General features: G+C 35.9%; 1 pseudogene; it reads left to right on the plus strand.

Annotated features, from left to right (window-relative positions):
* Nucleotides 1–2,729: 2,729 nt before the first annotated feature.
* Nucleotides 2,730–5,977, plus strand: LOC122301744 (annotated as a pseudogene).
* The last annotated feature ends 12,667 nt before the right edge of the window (nt 5,978–18,644 follow it).

Raw genomic sequence — 18,644 nt, forward strand, 5'->3', positions numbered from 1 at the left:
TAAGGGTGCGAGGAAGCTTGAAGCTCACAGATTCTTCCCACGAGCTTCTTCCTCATGTGGGTGCAGAAGATTCGTGGTTTGGGTCAACATCTGCTTTGGGTGGGTCAACAGAAGGTTGAGCGTTTGTGATGGTTTGGGTCAAGGCGAAGCATTGGTTTGGGTCAGCATCGTGGGCTTGGTTTGGATCAGATTTGTGGGCCAACAATTCGGGTCAGCTTCATGGGTCTGTTTCATGGGTCAGCTTCATGGATATCGTCGCCACCAATACATATGTACCATCATTGGTTGAGTTTAACCTGTAGAAAATCCATATGCTTTGTGCTTCAATCTACACTTTTTACATTTGCTTAAATGTTTTGGTCAGTGATAAACCATGAAGCATGTTGCGATTTAGTTATTGTTAAATATAAGATTTTGCATTGCATGGCATTAAAAATGGTAGAAATTTCTTGGTGAAAATATTAATTTTCTAGTTAAATATTGTGTTTTAATTATTGTGGTTTAGTTGTTGTTAAATATATGTTTTTAGTTGGATGAATAGAGGATGGCATGTTTCTAGATAGTTTCGTCATCACTGTTGCTTTGGTTGTTCATGTAATTTACATGTGAAGTTATTGAGTCTAATGTACATGTTTGTTTGAGTCTAATGAACAAAGGTGGTGCTTCTTGTCCTTTGTTTGTTGTTAACAACAAGAATAGGAATGCAAGGAAAAGGTAAAGGTAAAGGTAGTAGTACTTGTTGTAAGTTTCCACAGCTTTCCAAAGCTAAGGGGCATTATAATTATGATTAATTCGAAGCACGGTAATTATAATTTTGGGTAGGGTTGGTTTTTATGTTCTTTGTGTTATGTTCCAATCTTATATTTTCAATTACGTTTTCAAGTTAATTCGGTGTTGCTTGAACTCAATATTTGATACTTCAGAAGGGACAATTGAGAATTGATTCGTAGAGTTTTTGAGTGTGCAAGTTATCCTTTAAAAAAAAAAGATAAATTTACTAATGAGCTCTCTACTTTTTTCAATGAAAATGTATAGAATTTTCATACCATAACAATACTTGTGACAATTTTTATTACAATCAATGAATTGATACAAATTGAATTATTGATATAAAAACCTTAGTTATAGATAGATATAAACCTTTAACTTCTTTTTCTTTTGTTTATGGTCCTTTGGACCGTTACTATGTTTTTTTTTTTTTATATTTAAATAACCCTCACCTCTAACATATTTTAACTAGGCAATATAACATATTTTGAATTAGCTATAGTTTCACTTTGATAAGAAAAAGTTGGCCTCTCTTTGATAAGTTGGATTTTTATTGATGTGTTTGTTTTCCTTTTCTTTTGTTTGCTATAGAGGTGCACCTTGTATTCTATACTCTAAAAGTATATAAAAAAAATCTGTTGTTGTTGTTTTTTTTTTTTTTTTTTTAATCTTGGAAGAAGTATGTACAAGGTTAGTATTCACTCTCTCTCTTGTTCTATATAATTAATTTTCCTGAAAACTTATCAAGGACTGACCTTGGATATTGAACAACTTGTACAGGACATGGAAAAAGAGGAAGAACATCCATATAATTTAACACTATCTAACGCAAATCCCCCAACCCCAGTATCTTATTTTAGAATTAAAAAACTTATTGCAACTCAATGTTTAGCATTCTAAATTATCATTATTATTTTTATGTTAGGACGTCCCTCAAACTAGTCTAGGAAACTTTCCAAATTACATGCACGGTTACTTTGGACCAGTGCTTGCATGGTCACCAGCTTTCCTACCATATCCAGATGGCAACCAAAATCCAATCAATATTCAGGTGGATTTTCAACTTAGTTCTTATCTTAATGCAATAAGTTAATTATTTTTTAAGCAGTTTAAATGTTTGTATTTTTTTATTTTTAACAAAATGTTAGTTACCTATTTCAATATGGGATGGGACCTCCGAGGCCATTAATCGCTACAAGCTCTGCAATGAGCGCAAGAGTTGATCAAGAAGATGCAACCGATTGTGTGGAAATTGAAGCACCATGTACTTCCGCTAGAGTTGATGATGAAATTCTGTTGGATAGAGCAGATGAATGGTTAAGCTACGATGGCACTACTGTTACACCATAGGTAGTGCCATCGTTGATTGGTGATGATATCATTGAGGAGCCAAAGTCAGGGATGGAGTTTAATTCGTTTGAAGATTTGTTGAGCTATTATAAGCATTATGCTAAAAACTATGGGTTTGGGGTGATGCCATAAAGGAGTGAGAGGTCAGAGGATCAAAGTGTCAGATATGTCACTATTAGTTGTGCACAGGGAGGGAAGGCCTGGAATAGGAGTTCCAATGTCGTCAACTCACTGCTGACATGAAAGACGAACTGTAAGGCAATGATTAATGCCTTAAGAGTCGATGGAAAGATGTGGTTGACAACGCTCCATAACACATATAATTACGGCCTCAGTCCAAAGAAATCTCACTTCTTTCAATGTAAAAGAAAAGTGAGTGAGACCGTTAAAAGAGTCTTAGACACAAACGACTTAGTTGGCATCCGAATGAATAAGAGTTACGGATCTCTTGTCGTTGGTGCATTTGGCTTCGAGAACCTCCAATTTTTGAAAAAGGGCTGTCGCAATTACATCGACAAAGCACGACATCTATGACTTGGTGCAGGTGGTGCTGGTGCAGTTCTAGATTATTTTCTGAGGATACAATACAAGAATAACAGATTTTTTCGTTGATGGGTTTAGACAATGAGGGGAGGTTAAAGAATGTTTTCTGGGCAGATCTACGCAGTCGAGCAGCCTACTGTTATTTTGGTGATGTGGTCACATTCGACACCATATACCTGATGAATAGGTATGGGATGTCATTTGCACCATTTGTTAGTACAAACCACCACGAGCAGTTGATTCTTTTTGGAACTGGGTTGATTTCCAATAAGGACACGGAGACCTTTACATGGTTATTCCAAACCTGATTGCAGTGTATGGACAGTATAGCTCCAAAGGCTATTATTATTGATCAAGACAGAGCTATAAAAAATGTAATTGCTATTTTCTTTCCAGAAACTCGATATAGATTCTGCTTGTGGCATATAATGAAGAAGGTCCCTAAGAAGTTTGGAGCATATTCTGCCTACAAAAGTGGGTTGAAAAATCAACTAATGAAATGTGTGTACGACACACAAACTATTGAGGAGTTTAAGAAATGTTGGGACAAGTTTATTAACACATACAACTTACATGAGAATGCGTGGTTGAAAATTTTATATTTGGAGCATGAGCATTGGGTAACGGTATTCCTAAAAGACCACTTTTGGGCTGAAATGAGTACAACCCAACGCAGCGAGAGCATGAATGCTTTTTTGACGGTTATGTTTATGCAAAAACAAACTTGAAGGAGTTTGTCAACCGATTTGATAACATGTTGAGAATGAAAATAGCGCAGGCTTCCAATCATTTAACATCACTATTCCGTGCATATCTAGATCTCCCATGGAAAAGAGATTTTAAGAGTTGTACATAAACGCTAAATTCAGGGAAGTTCAGCAGCAAGTCATGGGTATGCTCGATATGGATCCAGCTCTACTTAAAATGGATGGATCCATAAAAACCTATCTTGTAGAGGATGAAGTTTGTGTTGAAGAGTTCACTAAATAGGTCACACATTTAGTGGAGTTTAATGAGGAAAACTATGATGCAAAGTGCTCATGTGAGTTATTTCAGCTGAGGGGGATACTGTGTAGGTATATTCTGGCATATTCAAATCTAACCAAATAAAATCATTGTTAGATAAGTATATTTTAGATTGATGGAGCAAGGATATTAGAAGGAGATACACTTTAATCCGCAGTAGCTATGACGTAGGGGATCACATGCCAAATGTAATGAATTATTCAGGTCTATTGAAAACACTAGGTTAAAGTAACGTGCAAAGCACGTTTGCCTAGTTGGATTAAACGTGATTTTCATGATATTATTTTGTGATTTTTAAAATTATAAAATGTGAATAATGTCCTTTCTTGATATTAATAAATATTTTTTCATTTAAATTACACTCTAGTTTAAATTATTTTATCTTGACCTTTGATTATTTTATTAATGTTTAATTGTAGTGTTTTTATTTAGTTTTTATTGTACCTTTTTATCTTGTTGGACTTTTAATTTCAGGTGGGCTTTGTTTTAGTGGGTTTTCTTTTGTTTTTGGGCCAAATTCCTTCAGTTTTTAGGCCCAGCCTGTGTGCCTTAAGCCCAGCCCCCTTTGTCCCTCAAAACGACGTTGTTTGCTCTCCTGCCCTTAGGGCTTTTTCTAATTTCTTTCCTCCTACTGGCGTCGTTGCTTCCTCTTTCCTCTTCTTCTTCCGTTGTTTTCTTTTCTTCTTCATCATCTACTAACAAGGGAGTAGAGGATAAGCCAATCTCCATTGTAAGTTAAAAATTCAGTAGTGCAGTTAATCTTTTGCTTTCTTTCATTTTCTTTGTTGGTTTTGTTTCTGTTCTTTCTTCATGTTGCTTTTCGACCAAGACATCTCCTACTCAAAATTTATTACAAATTTACATTTCTTGACTATTATTTTTCCCTTTGATTCTTGGTACCGGATTTAGCAGTGGGTCAGAAGTAGGAAATTTGATTGTGACCTCTGGTGTCCTAAGCAATTCATGGGATGTAAATTCTGCACTTTACAAAGAAATCAACAACGCACCATCCTCGAGTTACGTTTAATGGCACTCTATATGTATCTTCTGTTTAGCAGCTTTGACAACACAAGCATTCACGGGGATGTATGGAATAAACTATGGCAGAATAGCATACAATTTACCTTCACTGAAAAGTGTGGTGACACTTCTCAAAGCTGCAAAGATTAAAAACATAAGAATCTATGACGTTAATCATGAAGTCCTCACGGCCTTCAATGGATCTGGCATAGAGATAGTGGTTGGACTCGGCAGCGAATTTCTGACAGAGATGGGTGTAAACGAGGATCGTGCAATGAGTTGGATAAAAGAAAATGTGCAGCCTTTCCTTCCTGGTACTTCTATACGTGGAATTGTAGTCGGGAATGAGATCTTAGCAAGTAAAGATCAGAAAGATCTCTGGGAGGTGTTAAGCAAAAAATGTTTACAATGCCCTTGATAGGTTGGACTTGACCAAGGTTGTTCAAGTACAAAGCCCACATTCGCTGGGTGTGTTCGCTAATTTGTTCCCTCCATCTTCGTGTACTTTCAAGGAAGATATTGTTCCATACATGAAGCCACTTCTGCAGTTCTTCTCGCAGATTGTTTCTCCATTTTTCATAAATGCGTATCCATTCTTGACATATATGAGTGATCCTGAGCATATTGACCTCAATTAAATATGCTCTCTTCCAATCAAATCCTCGAATTTATGATGCAAAGACTAAGTTCATTATGATAACGTGTTTGATGCCCAGATTGATGCGGCTTATGTTGCTTTAGAAAAAGCTGGGTTTGGCAAGATTCAGGTCATAGTTTCTGAAACTGGTTGGCCTTCTCGTGGAGATGAGAGTGAAGCAGGTGCCTCAAAGAAAAATGCAAGAACTTACAACAATAATTTGTGCAAACGGCTAGCCAAAAGGAAGGGGACCCCATATGGGCCAAAGATTCCGATGAAGGCTTCTGTTTTTGCTTTATTCAATGAGAATTTGAAACCTGGAGGAACCTCTGAGAGGAACTTTGGATTGTTTAAAGCAGATGGAAGCGTTGCATATGATATAGGATGCATTGGGCTAAATCCTTGTTTAGCAGCATCGTCTCTGCTCTCTGTCAAGGTATGGATTCCTAATTACTTACTACAAGTTGAACGAAACCTACAACTCCAGTTTTGAGTTCTTTGCCACCTTGCGAGCCTGCCGATGTACTTGGATCTGCCCCAAAACACTCATATTTTTGTTTTTTGGGTTCTTTCCGTTTTCATGTTTTCTTATACTTTTTTGTTAAGCAGATGTTTGATTGCTTGGAAAACTGAGGAGTAGAAAATCTAACTCATTCATTTGGGATCGATCGTTTTGGTTTCCAAGAAATTAAAGAGTCTCCTAACATGAGCAGCTCACGAAGTTAAATTCACAATGTGTGGACATTTAGACAAACGTAGTTAAAGTTAACGGAAAAACAATCAAAACTGTTAAAACAAGAAATTCTGTTTCATAGACACTTTTTATATATAGAAGATGTTATAAGATGATAACCCTTGCAGCAAGTTCCAATGAGCACACTGTGGACGCATATCAAAAGTTATATGCAATGATTGACTTATATGGTGACAACCAACAACACCCATCTATGACTGGAATGGGCTCCAATGTTGGTTTGCATTCAGGGAAAGCAACTATCGTTGGAAGTTCAAAGCCGATACTCAATCCTGTTGTTGTGATAGGGAAAGGCAGACCTCCATATTTGAGAAAATCATCCACGATGGAGAAGCGAGTGCTTAAAGTTAAAACAAATAAGTAGAAAGCACCTGTAAGGGGAAACATAAACATGTGCACAACCCTAATAAATGTTACTTGTTAATATTATTAAATGCGTACATGTAGATATATATTTTTTGCACTAATGGGTTATGTTACTTGATTCTTAGCAACCTAGCGAAGATACACCGGTCCTGGGTAGGTGTAGAAATTTATTTAGCCCATCAGAGACTCCCATCAGCAATGTTGGACATGTGCATGTATATTATATGCTGATTTTATTTCACGAGGAATGCTGATTTTATATATTACTTATTTTTTACACTAAAAGTATTGACATATGTAATGATTATTAATGTTACTTTTTTTTATGATGGATCCAGATTGTTGCAGACGGCTCAGCTATTGACATTAGTGGATCCAGTTCTGAGAAACAATAGTTGTGAGTTAAGAAACTGTAATATTTGTGCTATTTGCATATTTTATAGGATTCTATTATTTCATTTAATATTTACGCCATATTCATGACAGATGCAATTTGGATTAGATGTGTCAGAACCAGAGTGTGTGGACAGGACAACCAAATCCAACAATTATATTGTGAAATTTGACTTACTTGATTTTTATGCTATTGGATGTAATTCCTAGACAAATTACTGGATTCTTGTGTATCCAATGTAATTTGACAGATTTTGAGTTCTTTGAATGTGTTGCATGTATATTGTATGTTTCCACCAATTGAAATTGTTTCCAAGTTTTAATGATATTTATGGATGGTGATGTGTGTATTGTATTTTTGATGGGTAATTTCCAGGCTTAGATTGTTTCGGTTTGCATATATATATGAATGGGTATAGCAGGGTAATTTATGTTAGGATATTGTGAATGGACACATGCACAGTTGCTCCACTTAAATTGTTATGGCAAGTTCTGGGCAGGTTAAAGGGATGGGTCAATTTTTTAAGGTATGATTCTTTAGTGCAAACAGATGGGAGATTCATGATTGTTATGTGCATGGAAGATCAATTCATGATTTAGATACATTCATGGGGTAGGTTATATGCATGGGAGCCTAATTCATGGGTGCCCAATTTGCAATGTTGGTTTATACGTTCAATTGTTATCCACCATAATTCATGGCCACAATTCTGGGTCCACCTTCTGATCCTATAATCCAATTGGGAATGAAAATATGTGCAATGATAAACAATAGATAAAGGCAATACGGGCTCTGCCCTTCAAGTCAGTGTACATCCATCATCAGTCCTTCAAGTCTACTCAAAACACATGAAATAAAATTACAAGCACTACACTTAAGCAGCTTCCCAGTTCATAGTACATGCACCATCACAACACATGAAATAAAAATACAAACACTACTCATATACATCTTCCCAGTTCATAGTACATGCACCATCACAACACATGAAATAAAAATACAAACACTACTCAAACATAACTTCCCAATTTAGAGTAATTTAAACTACATAAGTCCTTCAAATAATCTTGTCAGAAATCACTTTGATAGTAGCAAGTAACATGAAACAACAATGACAAAAGCCCAATACATATGGAGTAGTGTGCTTAAACGCCTTATTTCAGCTTCTTTCTTTAAAAGCACCAACTCCTTCCTCCCAACCTCCTCGAGTCTATTGGATAGCATCTTCTCGATCGCATTTGCTATCTTACGGATTCCAATCTCCCTCTTTTCGATATCATCGAGTATCCTTTTCAGCTCTTCCTATTTTCTCAATAGTTCATTTCTCAATTCTTGCAGTTCTTGCTCTATGTATTGATTACCATCTGCCTACTTGAAAAACTTGTAGTATGGTAATCCCTGCTCAAGATACACATGTAAAAAAATGTTAGATGTAATCATATTTAAAAGTGGGACTATGAAAACAAGTATTGAAACGTTTTACCTCAATGTTGTAGTTTGGATAGCCTAATGTCCTAGATTTCTTGCAATATTTGAACATCTTAGTGTGGCTTCAACCTCACAGAAGTACAATGGTTGACCCTTTGTACATTTACCAAAGGAAGAAGAAGACATTGATGATGATGAAATTCTAAAATGAACCAGATACACAATGGAGTTAAAAATCAAACAACAGAAAAAACCTCCACTTCCCCCACATATAAACAAATCCAATTATCCAATTTAGTTATTTTAAAAAGAACCATTTAATTTATTAAGAGAAAGACAATTCATGCAAATGCAATCACTTCCCCCACATATAAACAGATCCATATAGTATAAACAAAACCATGAAAGTTGGTGCAGTCACTTCCCCCACATATAAACAGATCCATATAGTATAAACAGAACAATGAAACTTAGTACAATCACTTCCCCTATAGTATAAACAGAACAATGAAACTTAGTGCAATCACTTCCCCCACATATAAACATATCCATATAGTATAAACAGAACCATGAAAGTTGGTGCAATCACTTCCCCCACATATAAATAGATCCATATAGTGTAAACAGAACAATGAAAACATCTATTATAATTGTTGCTTTGGACATCTAAAGCAACGCAATTTATAATTGTTGCTTTGGACATCATTCTATTGCAGCGCTACTGTTCCTATTACAGCGTGTATTTGTCGCTGCAAATATACACAACAACAGCGTTATAAGTTATTGTTGCTATTAACCAAACTTCTATTGCAGCGATACGAGATCTATTGCAACGAATTATAGTGTTGCAATTAAGGATAAAAACAACGAAAACATACACACGCTGCTTGAGCAGGGTAGCTATTGCAGCGAATTTTAGACCAATTGCAACGTATCATTATCGCTTTAATTGATATTTTGCAGCGCTAAATACCGAATTTGTGGATGATTTTTGCAGCGTGAAAGTGAATATAATACAACGATATTAATACGCTGTAATTGATATCTGTTGCAGCGTTTTTATTGTTACGTTGGAATTGATCAACAATAAAGGGTTAATACTGTCGAACGTGCAAGGGAGTTTATAACGCTGGAATTGAGTAATTGCAGCGTTTTCTAGGAGTTTTTGCAGCGATTTTAAGCGCTGCAAAAAGCCTAAATCCTTGTAGTGATAACAATTTAATTTATTAAGAGAAAGACAACTCATGCAAATGCAATCACTTCCCCCACATATAAACAGATCCATATAGTTTAAAAAGAACAATCAAACTTAGTGCAATCACTTCCCCAACATATAAATAGATCCATATACCCATATAGTTTAAACATAACAATCCAACCATAATCCTAAATTAACCTAGGAATTAACAAACCAAAGAGAGAAAAAAAAAACTCAACTTTGGTTGGGCACTTTGAACTGCATTCATTCTCAATTCTGCATAGTTAAAAACCTACAGATGAAACAATGGAAATATCAGTTCTCTAACCAAAAGAAAAAAAAAATTATCTTTCTAATATCAAAGGGCGAGCTTACCAAACTTGAGTGGGTTCTTTGGCCATTTGCCCAGTGGCCAAACCCAAAGTCCAAAAGTTAGGGTTAGGGTTTTGGGATGAAGGGTTAGGGTTTCAAGGATCTTGACGAGGAACCAGATCTTGAGGAAGGAGAATAGACTTTCATTAAGTAATTGAGGAGGAAACAAATCTTGACAAAGAAACTTGCAAAATCAAAAATGAGAAAGGAGAACCCAGACTTGCAAAATCGATCTACGAAAGAGAATCTGAGAGGAAATAGATTTAAGATTTCAAAGGAGGAAAATTCCTTTGTGTGATCTGTTTGAAAGAGAAATCGTGAGGAAACAGATTTCGCACAAAGGAAAGACAACAACTATAGAATAGATGTCTACGAAATGAGATCTTAATAAAAGAGAAGGAAAAAGATGAAGGAATTCGTGGGAAGAAGATGAAGGAAGCAGTGTAAGGGTTAGGGTTGTTAAGGAGATCAGAGGATTTGAAAGGTAGATGGAGAAGATGATGGGAGATGAAAGGGCGAAGTGTTTGGGCAAAATGGAATGGAGTTGTGTTAATTGTGCACGGTATTGAAAATGGTTTTCACAAACGCGCCGTTTCATTAAGTAAGCCGCGTGGACCTTGACTATGCGACGCTTACCCCTAGCGCTTGGCTTCAGCATTTTTGCATTTGGAAACAAGTTTTTTGAGAATTTAGTAACCTCCCATTGCCTCATGGTCAATTAAGAGGTTAGAATTTGGATACAACTATATTCTCTATGGCATGATATGAAACGATTCATCACCGAAATCAAAACTTTCGATTTTTTTAATTTCGGTATAGTCTAGTCTGATTTTTCTAGTTTATAGTTTACATGATAATACTACATAAGTTGAGACTTGAGAGTCGATTTCTCTAATTTATACTTAACACTTCCTAATGTTTGCTAAAAATGTATTTATCCTTTATATATATATACATATATCAAAAGTAAGTTTATATTAATAGCTTAATATTAATATTCATTTTTAAGATTAAAATCTTATATTATATTAATTTTATATTATATAAAATGTTATATTAATTTTATATTATAAGATTAATATATATAAATAACAAGATTAAAATTTCATATTATATTAATTAGTAATTTAGCATATAATATATAATATAATATAAAAAATTATATAAAAATATTTTATATATAATATAAAAAATCAAAAATATATATACCAATCCGATTTAGTTCAATCTAGTTTTCAAAATATGAAAATTGATACCAAACTGATTTAGATTAGTTTGGATTTTTAAAAATTAGTACTCGACCGGACTGGTAATGAACTGGACCAAACCCACTAGTTCGGTTGGTTCAACCAATTTTCTTATTTTTTTACACCTCTAATAGTGACACAATGCAAAATAAAATCTTATCGATTAAGGTCTGGTGTGTAAGACTTGGTGTATTTGCTCTTCTTTCGTTGAAGTTTATGTTCAAAGTTGTTGTATTTGTTATTTTTGTTTGAGAAATATCAGATATAGTCATAAGTTATGCAAGTTGTGACACCCCGTTTTTATGTGTATTTTCACTGAAGGAATATTTTAATTTCATTAATATAATATTTCTTTTATTTTAAATTATCAGATTTTAATTGGATTTTAATTGCTGTTGAATTTAAATTGCTGTTTAATTTATTTTAGCTTGTCGTTGGATTTAAAATTAAATAGTTTGTTTTTACTAGTTAATTATTATATTTTAGCTTTACGTTGTGTTTAAAATATTTTCTTAGTTTTATTGCTTTTAAACTTATTTTCGTTGGATCGGTTGTTGGACTCCAGAGGTGAGGATTGGACCTCATTTCTTTTCTTTTCTTTTCTTTTTCTTTTTCCCTTTTTCCTTTTCTTTTCTTCTTTTCTTTCTTTTCTTCTTTTTTTTCTTCTTCTTTTTCTTCCCGTTTTCCCCCTCTCCCCGTGCGCAGATCCTCTCTTTTCTCTTTCCCGTCGCTGCCACTTTGACCGGCCAGTTCTCCGCCTTCCGACCACCGTTTAGTGCACCGCCACCACCATTCTCTTCCCCTTCCACCAGAGATCATCCCCACCAATTTTCAGAGCCATCGGACCAGCCGTTAGCCTTTGAGAGCCGCCGGAAGTCGCTACACCTGCTCTATTTTTGCCCCTGTCGCCGGTTGCTTTCGCAGCCCAGAACCGCAGCTCGCCGGCGGCGTGGCCTACACCACCCACCCAGTTTTCTTCCCCTCTCACCGGTGAACATCCCCACCAAGTTTCACCTCCATCCGAGCTACCGTTAGCCGCCACGAGCTCCTCCAAGCCATACGATTTTTCACCGTTTCTGGCGCCGTCGCACCACCTCCGGCCACCATCTTTTCACAGCTTCTTCCCCTACCTCTTGCTGACCTAAACCACCCATTTCCAGCCTCGATCCGTTGTCGGAGCAGCTCCCACGAGCTCAACTCCGTTCAGCCCCTTTTTGGCCTTCGACCGCCATTTCCACCACAACCCACGGCCAAAACTCATTTCCCTTAGCTTCATAAATATCTAAAGGCCATTCCCTATCAATCCCGAGCCTTAATTTGTCCCCGTTCAAAAGTGGGTATTTTACAACCCACGGCCACAGTGTAAATTACACTATTACGTTGTTTTTCCTCCGCCGTTTGCAACGCCGCGAGCTTTCAAAAAATACTATATAGCGCTGTAAGTATTTTCCAAACCCTACTTTTAGATTTAAATATATTTTGCTCTTACAATAAATTATTGCTGCTGATTGGTTGATTCCGGACTGAGTCCGAGGAGTTCGGGGGTCGGATGGATGGAGGACGGAGTTGCTTGATTTATTGATTTGTGGTTGGTTGATTGTTTTGTGCATTGAAATTGCATTTACATGGTGCATGCACGTGCATTTTATTTTATTTGAGAAATCCTGTTTTGCTGGCGTGAATGGATTTTCGGGTGCGTGTGTCTCACGAGCCCAAGCCGGGATGGGTTATTATCTCGGTGGAGCTCCTTTGATCACTCGGGAGTGGATAATACTGAGTGACGTCCCCTGAGTTGTCGCTGGGCGACGACGGGAGCGGGGCTAGAGGATGGCCTGGCCAGGTACGCGCTGGGCGCAAGTCTGGGCATCGCTCTACTCACCGACTCCGTAGAGGATGGCCTGGCCAGGTACGCGCTGGGCGCGAGTCTGGGCATCGCTTGTGACGCCCCCAAATTCCGTTTGGGATTGGACAGACATTTGAAGCGTCGAGACATGCAACACAAGGTTACCTGCCCCCGTTCATGACATATAAGATGCAATAATCCTAACATGCATCTAACATTATGCAATATTCGCAGCGGATAATTTTTTTTTTCTTTAGCAATACTATGCACCGAACTGAAAATATCCCAATACTTAAAACATACTTCATACATAAAGATCCATTGAATAACTAAGATCACAGCACTATTCCAAAATAGTTATGATCCAATAGTACTGGAGATGCAACTCCATCGTACAAGTAGTAATTTAACTACTATATTAACATTAACGACGCACCGTCGTTCAGTCGACTGTGTCTAGTTGGTCAGCTCCTGATCCTCCTTCAGGTCCTGTAACAAGATCTACCATTCGGGGGGAATGGTAGTTGGGACTACCACAGTGAGATTTGATTACAAATCTCAGCAAGTTAACAAAAAACTTCCATACAGACTAATGATGCATGGATGACAGTAAAAGCATAAATGCATAATCAAATTCATAAGTAATTAAAGCATAACTTAGTGTACAACATAGCATAATTGACATAGCTTAAATTGAATCATGAAGTGAACTTGACTTAGCATGAACTTGCTCTGAAACTTGAATTAATATGAAAAATACATACTCCACAGTTGTTGTGGCCCCATGTATTCTACGTGTAAATATATACTCCACAATTGTTGTGACCCCATGTATTCTTCACAAACTTGACTTAACATTAAAAATACATACTTCACAGTTGTTGTGGCCCCATGTATTCTACACAAACTTGACTTAACATGAAAAATACATACTCCACAGTTGTTGTGGCCCCATGTATTTTACGCATCACATTTGTAGTTAAATACATACTCCACAGTTGTTGTGGCCCCATGTATTCTACACAACTTGACTTAACATTTAAAAATACATACTCCACAATTGTTGTGGCCCCATGTATTCTACACAAACTTGACTTAACATGAAAAATACATACTCCACAGTTGTTGTGGCCCATGTATTTTACGCATCACAATTGTAGTTAAATACATACTCCACAGTTGTTGTGGCCCCATGTATTCTACATAAACTTGACTTAACATGAAAAATACATACTCCACAGTTGTTGTGGCCCCATGTATTCTATGTGTAAATACATACTCCACAGTTGTTGTGGCCCCATGTATTCTACACATCACTATGCAGTTAAATACATACTCCACAGTTGTTGTGGCCGCATGTATTCTACATAAACTTGACTTAACATAACTTGAAATACATGACCAACTTGAGAGAGAAACATTTCGTAACATGGCATAACATCTAATAAACAACATATTTAACATGACATACTTGCAACAATGAATATTACATGACTTGACATACATGTAATAGATGGCATACTTAGCATGACGTACTTGTAACGTACAATAATACATGACAGAATATATTATGTAACAGATAAAAACTGATGACAGAATAAATTCTGTATAACAGACAATTACGTGATAACTTAGCATGGCATGACATATATAATAACACATATACATATACTGTAGTTCCTTTACTTAGCACACATACACAGTAGACTGCTAGTAAGTTAAAAGCTAACTTACCTCGATCTCCGCATTTCTTATAAAACCTCAAGCGCGATCACGAGGAACTGTAATTAGTGATTCTAAAAGTTAGTACTAAATCACTAATAATTTGAAATATGGAAAAATACTAACTTAAAGAGTAAAATTTCCATTTTACTTTCTACATGTAGGAAAATGACCGTTTTACCCATAATTTAAGGATTTTGCATACTAACTCCAAAAGTCACCAAAATTTACATGCCTCATGTAAATTTTATCCTCAACTCAAATATCAATTTAGAAAAATTTAAAACTAATCACAACTATTAAAACTCCATAGGGCCGAAATTCTCATATGCTATTTCTATTGATTTTTGTTTCCAACTTGTTTTGATCAACCTTTTGATCTATGACTTATAAATATGTGATCTTCAAACCAAACCATCACATGGTTTAAAAAGATGTCCTAAAACATATATAAGCTTCTAATTCAAGATCACATGGTTAAAAATTAACCAAAACATAAATTTAGCCAAGAACATCCACACTTTGGCTTATCTGAATATCTCTTTGCATAAAATTTCATATCTTTGAAACTAACATCAAATATCTTCAAAATAATAATATAACATGTATATAAGATGCTTAGGATCCTCCAATAAAATTATCAAAGTCATTAGAATAGGTTTAGACCACCAAAGAGTTAAACTTTCTCAAAATAGAAACTGTTTTTCTTCTTCCAGTTTCTAAGTTTCTAAATCTAAGCAAATATTTCATCAAAACCTTCAATCATGCAAAACTCCTCAACCAATAGTCATATATACATGTTAACAATACTCCATAAAAATTTCGGACCAATATCTATCCATTAGCTTGGTCAAAAACTCCAAACTATAACATATTCTCCAGTTTATCTCCCAGAATGACCTTTCTATAGTTTACACAATATTTGACTGACCAAATGATCTTTAAATGGGGCAAATAAGATATCCATGTAAACTAGACTCAAAAAGGAACAACTTATATGAAGGAGACTTTATGATAAAACACTTACAACAGCTTCGAAATGGGCATGCAAAAGAACTCCTAAAAGCTGTCCGAGAGAGAATGTTTGATATTCTTTTAAAGAAACGTGTAAATGAAGATAAGTTCGTGGGTGATGGTTGGAGATGCTTATGGAAGAGATAAGGGAGATGATAAGGCTGGAGTTGAGAGTTGAGTGTGGTTTTCTCCTACCCAAAATATCTATAAAATATTATCTCAAAATATTCTATCCAATAATATCTATAAAAATCAGCTCAATATATTTTCCAAATGTGGAGTAGACTTGGAAGAGTAAGGTGGCTAAAATCTTTCTATGTGTATTTTAAATCTCTATTCTTAAGATATTTTCCAAATGTGTATTTTGCTTAGGTGTCATGATCTCACACCTTGATTTCCTTCACAATTCCATCTAATGGTTTCTCTTTGTGCCAAGTATCTAATACTATTCATTATGTGGTTAAGATCTTGCCAAGTGTCCAAATAAAATATCGCTATCCTAATTTGGACATTTCACACTATGATTTTGAAAACACTGCGCTCAGTACATTTACCGAGGTTACTATTCACTCCAAAAATAAACGTAATAAACTTAGTACTGAAAAAATTCTAAATATTCAATTAAGCCTAGTGGTGTATACTATAATGTATTTTGACACTTTTAACTATCTCAAATAATTAAAATCGCATTTCTGGCATCATAGTGAGTGATAACACTAACTATGTTGACAGGCTAAAATTTATGCGATTAGTCGATTCGTGTAAACTTACAGAGTTTTCACGAGGTTCCTAAAGTCAATAGAAATTCCTTAATTGAATTTCTAGCGGGCTGTTACATCGCTCGTTTAGGTGTCACATGCGTAGTCATTACTTGCAGTGTGGCACAGAGCCAGGGTGTGCGGGTGATCCCTAGGGGAGATCATGGTGCATGCATAACCGGATTGTTTTTATGGTTTTCGGATGTGGACCATTTTCTGGGAAAATGGCGATGTTGGTTTTCAAGGCATTGATCCATTTTCCCAGAAAATGGTGGTTTGGGCCATTATCTGGGATAATGGCGAGACTTGGTTTTAAGGATATGTTTTTATGGGCCAAATGGGTTTTTGGCGTGCGTGGTAAAAATGTGGTTTTGCGGGACATGTGCATTGGCTTTTCTTGCATCCATGTTGTTTGAGTTTTATATGTTTTTATCTAGTGGTGTTTGGAGTTTACTTACCTGCGGCACCATTTTTGGTACCGTAGATTTTGGTGCAGAGATCGAGGATGAGGAGGAGGAGGCTGAGCCCGAGGATGCTGATGTTATGTTTTGTAGTTGATATTAAATTATATTCGTGTCTTGTAATATTTATTTATGTATGTTTTGAATAGTTTTGTATTAAACAAGAAAAAAATTCTGTTACTTAGTTATTGACTTGCTTTTCGCTGCGTATTTCTAGTGCACATTCGTCGCTTATACACACACTTGGCACACGTCGATAGGGTGATGACCTGTTATGTCATCATCCGGACGTCTCGATTTTCCCGTATCCGTGCATGGGGATTTGGGGGCATCACACAAGTGTCGTGCACTTATTTTAAAAAAGAGTAGGGGTATGGGTGTAAATCAGTCTAGGGGAGTGATGGACCGAAATTCATTTTCCTAGACTAGACCATACTTGATCGAACACCCATAGGGATTAGACCGAACCGGTACAGTCGGTCCAGGCGAATTATTTTGTTACTATGTTTCATCTTTTTTTTTTTGCAAATAAATTAATAAAAAACAATTTAAATGACTAAAATTAAATTTAAGTGAATTATTGATGTGAATTATGTAACTAACTTATTAAAAAATATTTAATTATAATTATATTTATGATATTTATAGTTACTACTTACTAACTTAGACTTTACTCTTTATTATGCATAATTATTAATAATGTCATACATTTTATATATAGTTAATGAATATCAAAAAATTTAATTATACATAGATTATTTATGCTTACTTGCAAGTTAGGTATTTAAAAAAAAAATACCTAATTACTTTAATTAAGTATAAATGGTACACTATGTATGAATGTATGATGTATTAACTATTTACTTATAATGACATAAATTATCACATGATTTATAATTTATTATTAATTGATAACATATTGTTGATGGCATGTTTCATATGCTTAAGGGCCAGACTCTCAACAGTATGGGTCTTCGCTCTCTTAGGCCTACAATCACAAAAAGGAGGTTGGCAGAGGGGGGACCCTAGGGTGGCTCGGGAATCTTCTGATGTCTAAGTTAGCGTTGATTTTTAGATAATATTAGAAAGCAAGAGTTTAGCAAGGAAGTTCTCAGTAATGAATCCCCCATTACCTTTTGGCTGGGGGTCTTTTTATACCCTACCTCAAGGGCTAGGTGGCCATGCCTTGTGGCCTAAGTTGATGGGTCTTCTCCTAGAGTCCCCTCCACCATGCCTTCTTTCATGTGGCGTGGCCCTCAAAGTGAAATAATTAATGCGGCATGATCTCCTTGTGAGTACATATAATGCGGTGTGATCACTTGGTGTTACTTTAGAGTCTAGTCCCCTCCATCTAGCGTGCTTCCTTCCTCGTTTTGCTGGTGTAGCTGCCCGCACTCCCTGCATAGCATCCCATCTCTTGACACGGATCCTTCTGCCCAACTTACATAGGTTGTGGGCCCCAATCGAGTCACAGAGGGGCTCTACGGCCTGGCTTTTCGGGCCCTTTGGGGTATGGGGAACTCCCATGGCGTTTGATCTAGGCCAGCCCTTCTAGGCCTAAGGCCTTGGGAAAAATTCCCCCAACACATATATTATTTAATATTTTAAATAGTGAATGATAATAAATTAGATGAAAATAACATCATTAACTTATATAATCACTATATAAAAATAATATAGTAAATTATTAAAAAAATTTTTAAAAAATATATCTAGGGGTTTGGTTCGATCTAGTCCAAAATT

This window comes from Carya illinoinensis, chromosome 2, assembly GCF_018687715.1.
Source record: "Carya illinoinensis cultivar Pawnee chromosome 2, C.illinoinensisPawnee_v1, whole genome shotgun sequence".
Classification (NCBI taxonomy): domain Eukaryota; kingdom Viridiplantae; phylum Streptophyta; class Magnoliopsida; order Fagales; family Juglandaceae; genus Carya; species Carya illinoinensis.